Source organism: Jaculus jaculus, chromosome 5 (genome assembly GCF_020740685.1).
Source record: "Jaculus jaculus isolate mJacJac1 chromosome 5, mJacJac1.mat.Y.cur, whole genome shotgun sequence".
Classification (NCBI taxonomy): domain Eukaryota; kingdom Metazoa; phylum Chordata; class Mammalia; order Rodentia; family Dipodidae; genus Jaculus; species Jaculus jaculus.
Window position 1 is genome coordinate 170,933,154 of NC_059106.1, and position 15,630 is coordinate 170,948,783.

The window sequence follows — 15,630 nt, forward strand, 5'->3', positions numbered from 1 at the left end:
GCTGGGCTCCCAGGCTGGACTCCGTGGGTCAGAGCTTCAGTTTCTGCAGTGAGGCCTCAGAGCTCTGACTTCTGCTCCTTCCTCCCCACACTCCCCAGGCCACAGTGTCCGCGACTTCACTGAAGTCGGAGACATTCCTAGGAAGCAGGAGACGTGGGCCCTGGTGGAAGGGGACACCCTCATGTCCAGCTGCTGACAGAGGGCAGGCCAGGCCCTGGTGTTCTGAGGGCACCTTTGCTGGGCACAGCCTTATAAGGTACTATAGGCCCCTACACCAGTGCCAGGAATAGCTTTAACTAGGCTTTGGACAGACTGGCGCCAGGGGCCCGAGGAAGGTGCCAGGACAGCCAGACGGGCTAGTCAGGCCCTTGCGGCCTGGCTTCCTTCCTGCCAACCATCCAGCGTGGTCCCCTAAGCCTGGGGGTGGACACAGGACAACAGGGCAACTGCTGGCCACAGGACCTGCGTCAGCCGCTACACCAACCATCCATACACACTCTTCCTTGCTCCCTCATACGTTCACATCCTCACGGTCACTCTCTCCCCGGGGCCCCTCAGTCATGCCTGGCTCCTTGCACCTGAGTGGGCAGGCATCTCTGACCTTGACATGGCTCCAAAATGAGTCATTGAACCTCTCCCCCGGCCCTGCCCTCCTGATACTGTTCTTAATTTATGAAACCTCTAGCTGTATTCTGTCTGAATGGTTCCTGGGGACAGTGGGCAGCCACTCTACCTCCAGGGAAATCATGTCACCTAGCCCAGGAGAGTGGCCAAGGGGTGAGTCTGGCCTGCCAAGTCATGGAATAGGAGGCCAAGGAACTGATGGGCACGGGGCAGGAGGATTGGGAGCAGGGAACTTCAGGGGTCTGGCATCACCTTCATGCACACCTGGGCTATGCCATTCTGCAGCAAGGCCTGGGCCAGCTTCCTCGGATGATGAGGGTTCAGGATGGGGAGACAGGATTGCCCTCCGGGTACCTCTGGCATTCAGAGTCAGTCCTGTTGATTCCCCGAGGGCCCACACACTGGAGACAAGCCCAAGTCCTCTGGCCACTGTAGGAACGCTCATCCCCAAGCCAGATTTGACCTGGAGGTGGGAAGATGTCTCAGGTGTACAGGGCGGGGTGGGAACTTCCCTACCAGAGGCCTGAAATGCCCAGGCCCCACCCCGAGTGGGAGCTGTGGTCCAGGCCTGGGCATGGGTTGAAGTTTAATGAGAGACAGCCGGCTGGGCAGCACAGGTATATATATCTGGGAGGCTGTCATCGCCTCGTAGGTCATTTGGGTTTCCTCTCCTGTGACCTCCCAAGAGCCTCATAGTTCCTCACTTTACGTGTAGGTCTGTGACCCATTTTGAGTTCATTTTCATGGAGTTTAAGATCTGTGTCTGGAGGACAAGAGCAGTTTTTGTGCACATGGGACTCATCTCATTGACATAGTAGTTCTACGGCGTGGCTTGGATAAGGCCCACAGTATCGGTGATGAAAAATCATCTCATGTTAAGTATACATGGATCCCCCAAACACTCTTCTGGATATAGCAGGAAAAATGTCCCACCAGTTCTTTGAGACCCCCTGGCCAGTCAAATGGGCATGGGAAACCAGCGCCATGCATTTGCTTATAGTGTCCTCGCTCCACTGTGGCCTTGAGGTCAGGCAGCGTCCAGTCTTCCAACCTCCCCCGTCTCTGTCACGTGTCCCCGGCCACCTTCCGGTGGTGGTCATGGTGGTGTGGTGGTGTGGTGGTTGCCAACTCCTTCCTCCTCCTGAGCGCCACCAAAATCTCTGAGGACTCCAAGCTTGTCCAAGCCTGAGGGGAACCGACCTCACCGTGTTGAGTTTCCTAACCACCGTAGGTCTCAGACCCCAGTCCTAAAATCTTCTCAGAACCCCAAGGGGGGCTCACACAGGACGGAGGGTGGGGGGGCCTGGGGTTAACAGGGTAGGAGTCACACAATTTCAGCGTGGCTGGGGACGACAGATTCCCTGAGGCAAAAGCCATCCCACTGCCATCACGTCCTTTAGGGTGAGGCGCAGCTCCTGACGGGGACTTGACATAGGCCAGAGCCTAGAGTCTCAGCTGGGGCCCAGCCGCCCCGGGCCTTGCTAGGTGCACTGTGAAGAGCTGCTCTGGGAAAGCCCTGCTCAGCTTCTGAGCCTCTGAGAAGGCTCAAGCTCCGGGGTTCAGCGTCCTCGAGGTGACCTGCCCCTTGTTGACTCTGGGGCTCCGGAGAAAACTATCCCAGCTGCATGGGTTTCCCAAGGGCCTAGCCCTCAGCATTCCCAAAGTCTCAGTTTGCTTGCTCCATTCTCCAGAAATCCGAGCCTCCTGCCTCGAGCTGCCCTGCGTCTAGCAGCTGATGGACGTCTATTTATTTTGGCCCAGAGGGTTTTTCGGGAAATGAAAAGTGGATGCAGTTGTTTAGTCTCCCATCTCTCTGTTGGCTCTGGGAAAGGCTGGGGTACTCAGCCATGGTTTGAGGTCAGTGGGCTGTGTAAAGTGAGTCCCATTTCTGGAGGTGCTCACTGGCTCTGAGGATATGGCCTTCCTCATCTGAGGCACCTTGCCACCACCCTGGTAGCATCCAGAAGTCAAAGGTCTGGCTGGCTGGGCATGGTGACACACGCCTTTGATGCCAGCTCTTGGGAGGCAGAGGTAGGAAGATTGCCGTGAGTTCGAGGCCAGCCTGCGACTCCATAGTGAATTCCAGGTCAGCCTGGCTAGAGAAAGGCCCTACCTTGAAAAAAATAAATAAACAAAAGGCCTGGGCTGGGGAGATGGCTTAGCAAGTCCTTGGGCTTCAACCCTTGTGAAGCCCGAGGACCCAGATTCAATTCTCCAGAACTCACATAAGCCAGGTACACATGGTGGTGCATGCGTCTGAAGTTTGTCTGCAGTGGCTAGAGGTCCTGGCGTGCCCATTCTCTCTCTCTCTCTCTCATAAATAAATAAATAAAAATAAAAAGATCTAACTGATTTCTGTCATTGTGAAGCTGGGCTGAACAAGGCCCACCTGCCCATTGCCCCCCTACACCTACCTGCCCTCCAGCACACCTGTGCCCAGGTTGCCTTTTGGTGGAGAATGTCCTCTCCTGCCCTCACTTGTGAGCAAGCCGAGCATGCGTGCATGTGTGCACAGACCCATGCACGTGGGCATGCGCACACACTTGCTCTTGGAGAAGCCTTGTCACTCAAGACAGTACCTCTTAGGAGCCAGTCCCTCTGGTCATGTAGTTGTTTTCCAAAACACAGCTGTAACCCTGGTCAGGTCATTGTCCCTCCTCAGGCCCTGGTCTGCTCTCCATGTAAGGCCAGGTGAGTGTAGATGTACTGTCCAGTCAGGGCAAGGCTTGGCCGTCAACCCTGGTCTGGACGGAGCAGGGCTCAGAAGGAAGCTGCGTCCTCCTGGCCAGGCAGTGATGGCAGTGGCCATCCTGGTGCTGGAGGAACCCCAGGCTCTGGTCCAGGGAAAGGTAGAATGTCGCTTTGAGCTGTTGTTGTTCTGTTTTTAATCCTCTGATCAGCACAGAGAAGAATAAAAGTCCTCTGAAACTTCTGAAAATTTTAGAGACTGCGACTCCTGGGCAGCTGAACCCCTCTGCAGTCTTGGGCTGCTCCTGCACAAGCCCTGGGCCCTGTCTCAATACCCGGCATAGAGGACAGAAGGACGCGTCCCTGTGGTTCTTGTGTGAGGCTACACTGGTCCCGGGGCCGCTATGAAAGGGCGAAGGTTGAGGATGGAGGAGCGGCTTAGTGGTCAAAGACATTTGCTTACAAAGCCTGACGGTCTGGGTTCAATTCCCCGGTACCCACATAGGCCCAGATGTGCAAAGCAGCTCATGCTTCAGGAAGTTGTTTGCAGTGGTAGGAGGCCCTGGTATGCCCATTTTCTCACTCCCATGCCAGGCTCAGGGCCAGTCCTGCTCACTGCTTCCAGGGTCTGAAGCTCCCCCAGGGGTCCCGCACCGGGACCATATGATTCCAATCTCCATCTTTGATGTCCTCTGGCTTCTTTGTGTCTGACCTTGTCCCTTACAAGGATCTGCAGGTGATGTGTAGGACCCACCTGCATAGTCCCAATGACCTTCTCACTTCAGGGCTTCCACTAACCAGGTCGGCAAAGACCCCTCTTCAAGCATTCCCTTGATGGGTCACGGTGAGTGTTGTTACCCAGATACTGGGGACGGCACACCTCTCAGGCCACACAACTGAGCACAGAGGCCTGATCGCTCAGATATGCATAGTGGGAACCAGAGTGAGCTAGGAAGGCTGCCTGGAGCAGCAGGGGTGGCTAGAGGAAGTGGGGACTGCCCGTGGTGCCCAGGCTCATGGACATGGGGACAACGGGAAGGGAGATCAGCTGCCCTCCTGTCCACTGCGGCCCCGGGTTTCCTCTACCCTCTCAGCCTGTGGGGCTGCCTCCGCTGGCATGGGCAGAGGCTCTGCCCCATGAGCTTGGGCCCACTCCTGGTCTCAGACACGTGGAAGCATGATTGTGCAACACACTAGTGTTTACAAAGGCCTCTTCCCATTGCCTCAGCACACTGTAAATACGCAGGGCCCAGATCTCAGCTGCGTAATTGTGGTTTTGGGGGACAGTCCAACAGCTCACTCCCAGCCCCATGGATGTCCAGGGTGGCGGCAGACCACGTGGAGCTCCGGCCTTGCCTGTGTGACAGCCACAGGACACTCCCTCCTCCTGGGCCCCCACTTCACGGATGGCCCCGCTTTAGGGAGAAGGAACTGAGCAGGAGCGAGGAACAGCTACAGGAAGAAGGGGCTCAGGTCCCTTCATCACAGCCACTTCCCTGAGAGAGAATGCATCTCTGCTGGGGACGGCCAGTCACGTGCCTGATTTGTGTGCACGTGTGTGTGTGTGTGTGTGTGTGTGCACAAGTATGCAAGTGTTCTCAAAAAAAGTACTGTACCCTTTCAGAATATTGTGTGTGGAGCACTATTTTTTTAAATTTTTATTTATTTGAGAGAGACAGAGAACGGGCACACCAGGGCCTTCAGCCACTGCACACGAACTCCAGATGCATGCGCCACTTGGTGCCTCTGGCTTATGTGGGTGGGTCCTGGGGACTTGAACTGGGTCCTTTGGCTTTACAGGCTAGCAACTTAGCTGCTAAGCCATCCCCCCGCCCAGGAGCATATTTTTATGTGCTTCTAGAGTGTGTATATACATAGGTCACGTGTGTGTGCACGCATGCATGTTCAGGTATGCTCCCAGTGTGTGGTTATCCACACATGTGCAGGCGTGTACTCATACACTTTGTCCATCTCTCTCTTTTTAAAAAATATTTTTATTTATTTATTTATTTGAGAGAGAGAGAAAGAGGAAGAGAGAGAGAGTGAGCACTCCAGGGCCTCCAGCCACTACAAATGAACTCCAGACATGTGCGCCCCCTTGTGCATCTGGCTTACGTGGGTCCTGGGGAATTGAACCTGGGTCCTTAGGCTTCAAAAGGAAACCCCTTAACCACTAAGCCATTTCCCCAGCCCTGTCCATCCCTCTTTTGTCCTCCCTTGCTTGCGTTCAGTGGAAAGCAGTGAAGGCCTAGGCTGCATGTGCTGAAGCAAAGGCTGATCCTGGGTCACAGGCAGGTCGGGGCTGTCTGTCCCCACTCCCCGTGCAGTAACCAGGCCAGACGGGGCTCCTTCAGTCCAGACGCCTTCCCTCCAAATGAATCGCAAATGTCAAATGCAGCCCAAGGGACACAATTCCCACACCCACTCATGTCCAAGGTCAGCCGAGAGCGGGTGCAGGGTCACGTGACGGAGCACAGGGGCCCTTTGTGCACATGGGCATGTGTGGCCGCTGCTGAGGCTCAGGACCGGCTGCCTGGCTGCCACCGGGCGGGGCTCGCCCGCTCGCTCCCTTGGTGGTGGAGGCACAGAATCCTGACGTCATCCCAAGTTTTGTCCTAGAATGTGGGGGGAGGGGACGCTGGCTTCGGTGTAGGGGGGCTACTCTTCTGGGGGCATTCAGGCAGACAGATTCATGAATACAGTCAATTGCGATGACTGTTCAGAGCTGCAGAAGTAGGTCACACGAAGCAGCCTGGCTATGGTGAGCCCTGGGTCTGCATGGGAAATGGAGTGTAAGGGATTGCACAGAAGTCGCGCCTCCGCGGCTCGATGGTTTGGTGGCCTGCCTAGTCCAGCAGAGCCCCTCCCACTGACAGCACCCTGCAGCCCCTGGAGATGGGGAGACCCCTCAACCTCTCCCATCACTCAGCCATGGGGTACCCCTTTCCCTTCCCTCCTTAAGGGTGGTATGGCGCAGGCATGCCCTTCCACATGAGGGCTCTCTCACCCTTGTTCCAGACCCATTTTCTTTCCCAGGCAGTAAGGCAGGGAGGAGGCCAGTAGGCAGGGCTCCCTGTAGTGGATAAAACGGTGGCCTGCAGGGTGCTGGAGCAGGGGCATGGGCCTGTGGGGGATATTTCATATTCCAACCATAATAGCCTGCTCGTGTGTGGGGAGGGGGCTGAGAATGGAAGGTGGGACTAAGCTTTAAATTGGATTTGGCACCATTGGTGGGAAATCATCATTCTGAAAAGAAAACAAAGCCTGGCATGGTGGCACACGCCTTTAATCCCAGCACTCAAGAGGCAGAGGTAGGAGGATCGCCATGGCCTCGAGGCCACCCTGAGACTCCATAGTGAATTCCAGGTCACCCTGGGCTAGAGCGAGACCCTACCTCGAAAAACCAAAAACCAAAAATAATAATAATAAATTAAAATAAGACACAGCAATCTGTAGATGGACCTGCATGTGAATATGTGTGTGTGCATGTGCATATATATATATATATATATATATATATATATATATATATATATGTATATGTATATAATGTGTGTAAATATATATATGTATGTACATATATATGTATGTATATAATGTGTGTGTGTATATATATATGTATATGTATATAATGTGTGTGTAAATATATATATGTATGTATATAATGTGTGTGTATATATATATATGTATATGTATGTATATATATATGTATGTATGTATGTATGTGTGTGTGTGTGTGTGTGTGTGTGTGTGTTCTCTAACTCTGGGCACTATCACCCTCTCTCCAAGCCCCAGTCTCTGGCGTCATCCTCCACTTAGGACACCAGGTCGCAGTGAGCCAAGCAGGAGATGAGCTTGAGCTGTATTTCTTCCAGGCTGGCGTCTCACGCTGGTCAAGTTCTGGGGTCTCCGGGGCAGGCCTGTCCCACGGCTCCTCTAAGCACTGTCACAGGGGGGCTTCCTTCAGAGGCCCTGCCCCGGTCTTGCTCTTCTGCACACCAGACAGACACCTGCTTGGCTCCTCTGTCTGCACACCTGCTGAATTGGCTCGACCTGGGTACTGATGGAGACTCAGCACGTGTGGCCCCATGGAGTGACCCCAAGTCACAGTGGAGACTGCCGAGTAGTGCTGCATGGGAATGTGTGGGGCAGGAAGCTGAGGCCCGCGGGTTCCCTCAACCTTCCATGGGCTGTGCAGTGGACTCCAGGGTGTTAACATGTCTTCAGGACATTCTCCCTCTGTCTGGAATGGCACCTGGCCTCTGTCTCCACCCTGATCTGTCTGCGCTTGGTGGCCCACAACCTGACTAGTCTTCCCCAGTATGCCTTTTTCTAAAAAAATTTTTTAGAGAATGTGCGCACATGCGCAAGAGAGAGAGAGAATTGGCACACCAGGGCCTTGGCACTGCAGTTGACTTGTACCACCTAGTGGGCATATGTGACCTTGCATTTGCCTCACCTTTGTGCATCTGGCATATGTGGGATCTGGAGAGTCGAACATGGGTCCTTAGGCTTCGCAGGCAAGTGTCTTGACCACTAAGCCATCTCTCCAGCTCCAGCATGACTTCTTTAAAAAGAAAATATTTTATATATTTACTTGTAAGGAGAGAGAGAAAAAAAAAAAGAGAATGAATGGGTGCACCAGGGCCTCCTGCCACTGCAAACAAACTCCAGGTGCGTGCACTACTTTTGTCCATTTGGCTTTACATGGGTACTGGGGAGCTGAACTTGAGTGGTCCGGTTTTGCAAAGAAGCACCTTTAACCACTGAGCCATCTCTTTAGCCCCAGCACGTCTTTTTAGTTCTTCAAAACCACACCTGGCTGAGCGTTCCCGAGCCTTTAAGTAATTTCCATTCATCTTTACTCTGTTCCTCTCTTGTTTTCTGTCAGCAGTGAAGATATCACACTCACCCATGTTGCTAGGAGAATCTTCCGCCAAGTTCATTGATTGCAAGGGAAAGCTTCAAGCCCAGAGCTGCCCCGGACCAGCTCATAGCGAGCCTGCCTGCCCAGAGTCCTCTCCGTTTGGCCTTAGCCAGTGGACTCTGAGAGGTGCTGTCTGTGACATTGCCCATGACCACAGGCACAGCACATGCTGTGATCTGACAGAACCAGAACCATATACGGCCTGCCGTGGCTTGATAAGGGGGACGCATTTGGTAACTGCATTATTAGGCAATTTTGTTCTTGTACAAGTTTCATAGATGGCTTATTCAAAATAAATGTCTGCAAGTGACAGTCTTCCAGACGCACTGGACTGGCTGGTATACCTGCTCCTCCCCGTCCAGGGCTTTCTTCCTTGCAGCCCCAGAGGCTGAGGCTACAGATCAGGGCCACTTTCTCCTGGGGCCTCTCCTTGACTGGCGGATGGCATCTTCCTCTGTGGTGTCTGTGCCCTGGTGTCCTCTTATAGGGACACAGGTTACAGCCCCCAACAATGACCTCACTTTAATCACCTGTCTCCAAGCAGTGCTGCTCTGAGACACAGAGCATCTAGATTTCAACATATGAATTTAGTGGACACAACTCAGTCCATACCACCATTCAAGAAGACAGAATACTGGGAAAAAGAATGTCTGAGGGGCTGGAGAGATGGCTTAGTGGTTAAGGCATTTGTCTGAAAAGCTAAAAAGGACCCAGGTTCGATTCCCCAGGACCCACATAAAGCCAGATGCACAAGGTGGCACATGTATCTGGAGTTCATTTGCAGTGGCTAGAGGCCCTGGCACACTAATATTCTCTCTTTCTCTCTCACTCTCTCTCTCTCAAATAAATAAAAAAAATTTAAAAAAGGTCTGGAAATCTGATAGAATAAGTTAAGTCATGATGCGAATTCTGTCACCAGCTGTCACTAACAGCCAGGTACAGCAGTGGCCACCTCAGCCCTGTGTACAGCAGGCCACAAAGCCCTTTGCTGACTGCAGACACCAGCTCAGCTCTGCCCTCAACTCAGGCTTCAGTACTGGTGACTGAGGCCCAAGGCTGCCCTTTTCTTCCCAGAATGGCCAAGGTCAGGAGGGCACAGTAGATCCTATGCACGGGCATGGCCAGAGGCCACGGTGATTGTCAGCTGTTTCACATAGTGAGTGTGTAGAGGCAGCCTCATTTGTGCCCTGGGCTGCCTGAGCGTCCTTACTCACGGATCGGTGGCCTGTCCCTCAGCCTCTCCTGATGTAGTGTCCTCCTCAGAACAGGGCAACAGGGGAAGGTTTGCCAACACTGGAACCCCAGCATTGCTAAGGATGAAGTATTCTCCATGGGCGCCTTCCCAAAAGCTGACCTCAGAGTAGGACCTCCATGGCCCCAAATGACAACTCCCAGGGAGGGAAGTGAGGCTTGTCTCCCGCCTGGTGTGGGTGGGAGGGGACATACAAGGCCCTGAAGAATGGCAGGAGCTGCCCAGAAGGACTCCACGGAGGCCAGTTCACATTGGCCAGTAGCTCCGCATCTGCAGCCCGCCGTGCCTGGCATCTTGCCCTCTGCTGGCCCTCAAAATGCACAGCAGGCCAGGTCCTCTTCTGTGCCTTGTGGGGTGGGACGGTGGAGCTGGAGCTGGCACCAGGTGCTCAGAGGACACCGCTCCCATCCTCGAAGTCTGCTGCCTGGCCCCCAGGAAAAGAGATATTCGGGGAACATCAGGAAAAGCCATCAGCCGCAGGAGCTCTCAGCACAGCCGATGGCTTCCCCACATGCCTGCTGCCTGCACACAGCCCTGCTGTGGTCACCGCCAATTCAAGCTGCAGCCTCTTCCCCAGCAGACAGGCCAAGCAGGCCTGCTCACTCTCAGGGCACGAGGCCACTCTCTGGGAACCATCCCTGGGGCCACATCACAGCGAGCGTGGGCTGTTAAGAGGGTGGCATTTCTCCGCTGAGGGCTGGGACATTTCCTGAGTGGGCAGTGGCTCCACTGCCTTGGGAGAGGAAACCACTGGGCAATGTCTCCACACCTCTCTGGCTGCACAGGAAGCTAAATCTGAAAAGATGGGGTTTCCATAGAAAGTCTTGTTGCCATGTAAGAGCCACAGCCAGGATTCCTGGCAGTGTCCTTGAAAACCCATCCCAACAGCTTCCTTCGAACTCCCCGCAAGTATACCAGTCCTGCTTTGGCAAACACTGTCCCAGGATGAGCCCTGGCCACTTATGACACAAGACAAGTGACAGGTGCATCCTGAGGCCTAGAAAGGTGTAGATCTTGGGTTTTATCTTTGCTGACTTGACCACAGCACAGATGGCCCATGGAGGGTGCCATCATATCCTCGGGGGCTTGGATAATGCTGAACCAGGGCCCCAGCCGGTTCCATGTCCTTAACACTTCCACTAAAGGCAGTCAGGACCAGCAGACACAGAAAGGGCTTGAGATATTCCTGGACCACAGGTGGGCAGGCACAGGTATCTTCATTTGCCTGGGACCCTCCTGCTAGAGGCAGAGGGCTGTTCCTCACAGGCAGCAGCCCAGAGATCCCACCTGTCCACCAGGTGCCCCAGCCTGCCCAGGGACTCTGCATTTGGCCAAGAGTCTCAGGGACGCCAGCACCCAAGTTTGGGTGAAGCTATGGGCCTGGCCCAACTTCTTGGTGTTGAGAAGGTAGCTGTTGGAGTCTGGTCAGGTAGAAAGCTCTGCTCCAAAGCGCACAATCCTGAGAGGAAAAATCAGACTCCCCCATCCCGGGCATGAGCCCCGGCCATCACTGAGGCTTCAGAGCCCAGAAAATATGCATTGAAATTCATGGAGCACACCAGGCTATGGCGCTGGCCTCGACGGGCGCTGAGACCAGGGGCTGGTGGATGGGAGGCTACAGTACGGTTAGCAAGGATCCTGTCAGTGGGAACCAGGAGTGGACAGTGATGTGCTCAGAGCTGCCCAGGTTGCACGGGACATGAAGTAGCTGTGGACTGGGCTGGGCTGAGCATGAGAGACAATCAAACAGCCTCAAAGCAAACAGACAATTTGGAGTCACAGACATTTTGCAGTGGGCCAAGTCACAGACAAGGTGGTGGCGGCAGCTTTGGGATGATGGGAAGAAGACGCTGGAAGTTGGACAGCAGGTGGGGACAGGGTTGTGAATGGGAAGGAAGTGGGGTCTGACCATGAGGCACCCCTTTAGTTTTGTCTCCTTTGAGAGGAAGTGTCAGGGTTCCTTGTGTGTTGGGAACTGCCTCATCATTGGTGAAGAGGGCTCAGGAGGAAGTGGGGGGCACAAAGCCCCACATGAGGCAGGGGAGCTGGGCCCACGTGGACAGGGGTGCTGTGAGGTGACCCTCTGGGAACCAGAGTCAGACCTCAGACCTCAACAGATGTGAAATGGGGCAGCTGTCTTGACCCCAGGGAACTAGATGGGGTATTCGGGAGTGGGGGAGGGTGGCACGTGGCGCTGTATCCCAGAGCCACTTGGCCTGCTGTTGAAGCACAGACAGAGGAGAGAGCACAGGAGTTTCTGAAGGAACCATGGCCAGCGACTCTACAAAGGGCCTTGGAAGTCCACCAAAGACCTGGGCTGTGGTGGTTTGATTCGGGTGTCACCAATACTTTATGTGTTCTGAATGCTTAGGTCCGCAGCTAGTGGCAATTTGGGAAACTGGATCCTCCTGGAGGTGGTGTATTGTTGGAGGCAGGCTTATGGGTGTGGTAGCCAACTTCCCCTTGCCAGTGTTTGGCACACGCTCCTGGTACTGTTGTCCACCTGATGTTGTCCAGCGTCTGCTCATGCCATCATTTCCCCTGCCATCATGGAGCTCTCCCTTGAGTCTACAAGCCAAAATAAACCCTTTCCTCCCACAAGATGCCCTTGGTTACATGTTTTTTTGACAGCAACTCGAAAGCTGACTACAACATGGGCTCTTCCTCTTCTTGTAGGCCTCCCAATTCCTGGGCCCAAATGCTGGGGTGGGGGGGGGCTCTCTCAGTCTTACCAACCTAAGTTCCCAGGCTAGTTCTCTGGTATCCAGTATATCTGGCTTCAGCGATCCCTGGTCACTGATGGAGGGCCAGTAGGAATGACCAGAGCCCGGTGTCCCCTCAGCCGCACTGCAGTTGACTATCTGTACCTGGATAGTTGGGCATCATTGACCCAGCATGAGCCCTGGCAAGTACCAAAGTGACTCCCTAACGGAAGCGCAGGCTGTCCCTTCTCATGTCCCACTCATGAAACTCAGGCGGATGGGGGCCAAGGGTTATGCGTCCATCTCCTGCTCACTGGCGAGGTCTCGTTTGCAGAGCCCACTGGAGCCATATCGCCAGCTAACCCCTTAGGCACTGTGCCCTCCTGAATGCCACAGAAAAGAAGCTGCTGGGCTTGGGGGCACGCTAAGCTTACTCTGGAGTTTCACGCGTGTGTTGGGAAAAAGTAAAGACAGTTAACACCACCAAAGAGGAAATGGGAACTCTGACCAGTCTAAAGACAGGGAAGGCAGGAAAAGCAGTAAAGGTTTGCCCTTAAACAAAAGGACTCCAGCCGGGCGTGGTGGTGCACGTCTTTAATCCCAGCACTTGGGAGGCAGAGGTAGGAGGATCGCCATGAGTTTAAGGCCACCCTGAGACTACAGAGTGAAGTCCAGGTTAGCCTGGGCTAGAGTGAGATGCTACCTCAAAAAAAAAAAAAAAAAGACTCCAGAATCCGACAATGTCAGAAGGGACTTAGCCAACTCTTAGGGACAATATCCACAATGAAGGTGGCTGTGATCATTTATATTGACTGTCAGTCAACTGGACACAATCTAGAATCACCTAGCAATGACCTTCTGGGCACTACCCAGATTAGGTCAATTAAGCTAGGGAGACCCACTTTAACCGCAGTGGCACCACTTCATGAGCCGGTCCTGACCTGCATGAGGAGCTGGCTGAGCACCAGCGTCCGCCCTTCCCTGGGCCATGGTGGACTTGACTGTAAATAGCCTGCAACTGAGAACCGAAACAAACCTTTCTGTCCTTAAAACGACTTTTGTCAGGTGTTCTATCGTAGTAATGAGAAAACAACTAACCAAGGTGTGTGCAGCTCTGATATGGAAGTTAAGAATTTCGCCAAAGTTCTATGAGGGGAGATGGAGCCCACCTCTGAGGGACACAGAACACTTCAATGCCAACCTCCCCACTGTGCCCACCACTCAGCGGAGTCCCTGTAGACCTCCCAACAACACTGGTTTTGGAATGCAACAACTGAGTCTAGACTGCCTGTGAGAAGAAAACTGTGGGGGAACTACTGAGGAGAAATTCTGGGAAAAAGAGCAACGAAGGCCCAGAACTTGCCAGCGGTTGCACTCTCGGGTAAACACAGACACTGCCACCATGCCCTGCGCATAACTGACTGCTCTCTGGAGCCCTCTCAAGGAGCTCAGGTGTATATTGTCCAACAGCCTCTGACAGTGACATCAGGATGGGTCTGTGTGACATGGACTGATTGTCACCTAGTCCCAACCCTGCCCTGCATGAGACATTAGGTACGTTTCAGGTTCCCGCCCCATGAAGCGGACGGCTCACCTCTACACACGTCCAGGGAGCCCCACACTGTGGGGCCAACGGCCGTCTGTGTATGTCCTGTGCTCCAACAGCAGGAGTCTATTTGATGGCTACCCAGTCTCTCCTGTCCACACAGCCTGCTTCTCTTTCAGTCCTGTGCGACGAAGCTGTCTCCTCCTGTAGGCAATGACGCTGAGACCGCAAAGGCAAGCTAGACAGACGTGGCCCGGCTTCTGAGCCCTCGGCCGGGCCTGCGTCCCACCAGGACTCCCACAAGGGCCTAGATGGGTCTGAGAGCTGGCCACAGCACCGTGCGTTAGCTTGGGCACTCGGGGGACAGTTTCACAAACATAGGCCTTCCCATTTGTGAAACCCCCTGATTCCTAGATCTTCCAGGAGTAAGGATGGATGGAACCCAGCAGGTCGTCTGAGACTTTGCAGTCATAGCTGGACCCTCAGCCTTCAGCCTTGGAGCCCCTGCATCATGTGGGTTTGTGACCCCCGTGGTGGAACTGGGGACTTCTTATGAATTAGCAAAACTCCCCTAGACCTCATTCCAAGGAAGCCCCTGACACCACACACCCGGCCTGTTGGCATCTCCTTGACACTTCTCCCTGAGTGGGAGAAGACAGCCCTTGAACCCCATCCTCCAAGCATGAGCAAGCAGCTTGTTTAAATAAAGCAAATTGCGCACTTTGTGACATTTGCTGGTGCTTGGATGCTGGACAGGCCTATGGGGTGGATTCTCATAGCCCTGAGCCACTCCCACTTTCCCTAAGAGAACCTGTCCCAGACACCAGTGTCTCCACAGGGGGACTGGGTCAGCAAAGTGATCTGTGTGGGAGTCACTGGCCACTGGTGACTGGTCAGCTGGAGCAAGGCTACCATGAGGCTCTCCAGCTGTGCTGTGGGGCAAGGCCCTCAGGGTCTAGAGAGTGAGAGGAAGTTGGGTGTGGGCCAGCCCTCACCACAGGGTGGCCTTCAGCTCTGGGCCAGCTTTCTAGGGCTTGCCCTCTCCCCCCCCCCAGGACTGCTTCCAACTCTGAGCCTTGCCCTCTCTCTACAGATGATTCCCTCTCCGAGTGCCCCAGGGGACCCCAAGCACTCAATAGACTGGGTCTGCGGGTGCTGCAGAGCAGGCTGGGCCGTCCCTAACGGCCTTTCTGGCATGCAGTATTGGTGCTCCTGTGAGAAACCCTTATGAGCATGGCCTCTGGCAATGGATACAAAAACCGGAACTGCCCGCCCTGCCGATGACTCACAAAGCGGTCACTTCCCTGCACATTTCCAGGGACAAATCCAGGATTTTATTACTGTGTGCTCGTGACAAATAGGGGTGGGGGATTCTGCACTAAGGCCCAAAACTCCCAACATGTGGATCCGGGTAACTGGCTTCGCTAGTGGGAAAGCAGGGCTTGTGTGGGCCTGTGTGCACCCCAGATTCTGGTCCCCTAGTCCTGGACTCTGAGGCTGTGGTCACTTCATCGCTCATGCCATCCAGCTCCCTCCAATGACAAGGAAGACTTCTGTCTCCATGGTCAACAGCTGGACCCTCGACCTGCTTCGTCCCCATGGTGTGATACCCTAAGGACCACGTCGAAGTCCCCAAGCTGCTTACCATCCTCTCTCTAACCTTCCCTCCGCCGACTCAGGCAGCTGCCAGCCTGGCATGTTGCCTACCGTCCACCCTAGCCCAGGGTTCTCCACTGCACAGGCCTACCAATGAAGCAACATGCTTAGACAGCTGTCCCCTGGCCAGAAGGGGGCCAGCCCCCGCTGCACCAAGCCCTAGGCCTGGGCTCACTCCATGTGCTCCTTACTAAAGAGGAGCCTTTCCAACTCAAACCACCCCCTCCAGCAATGA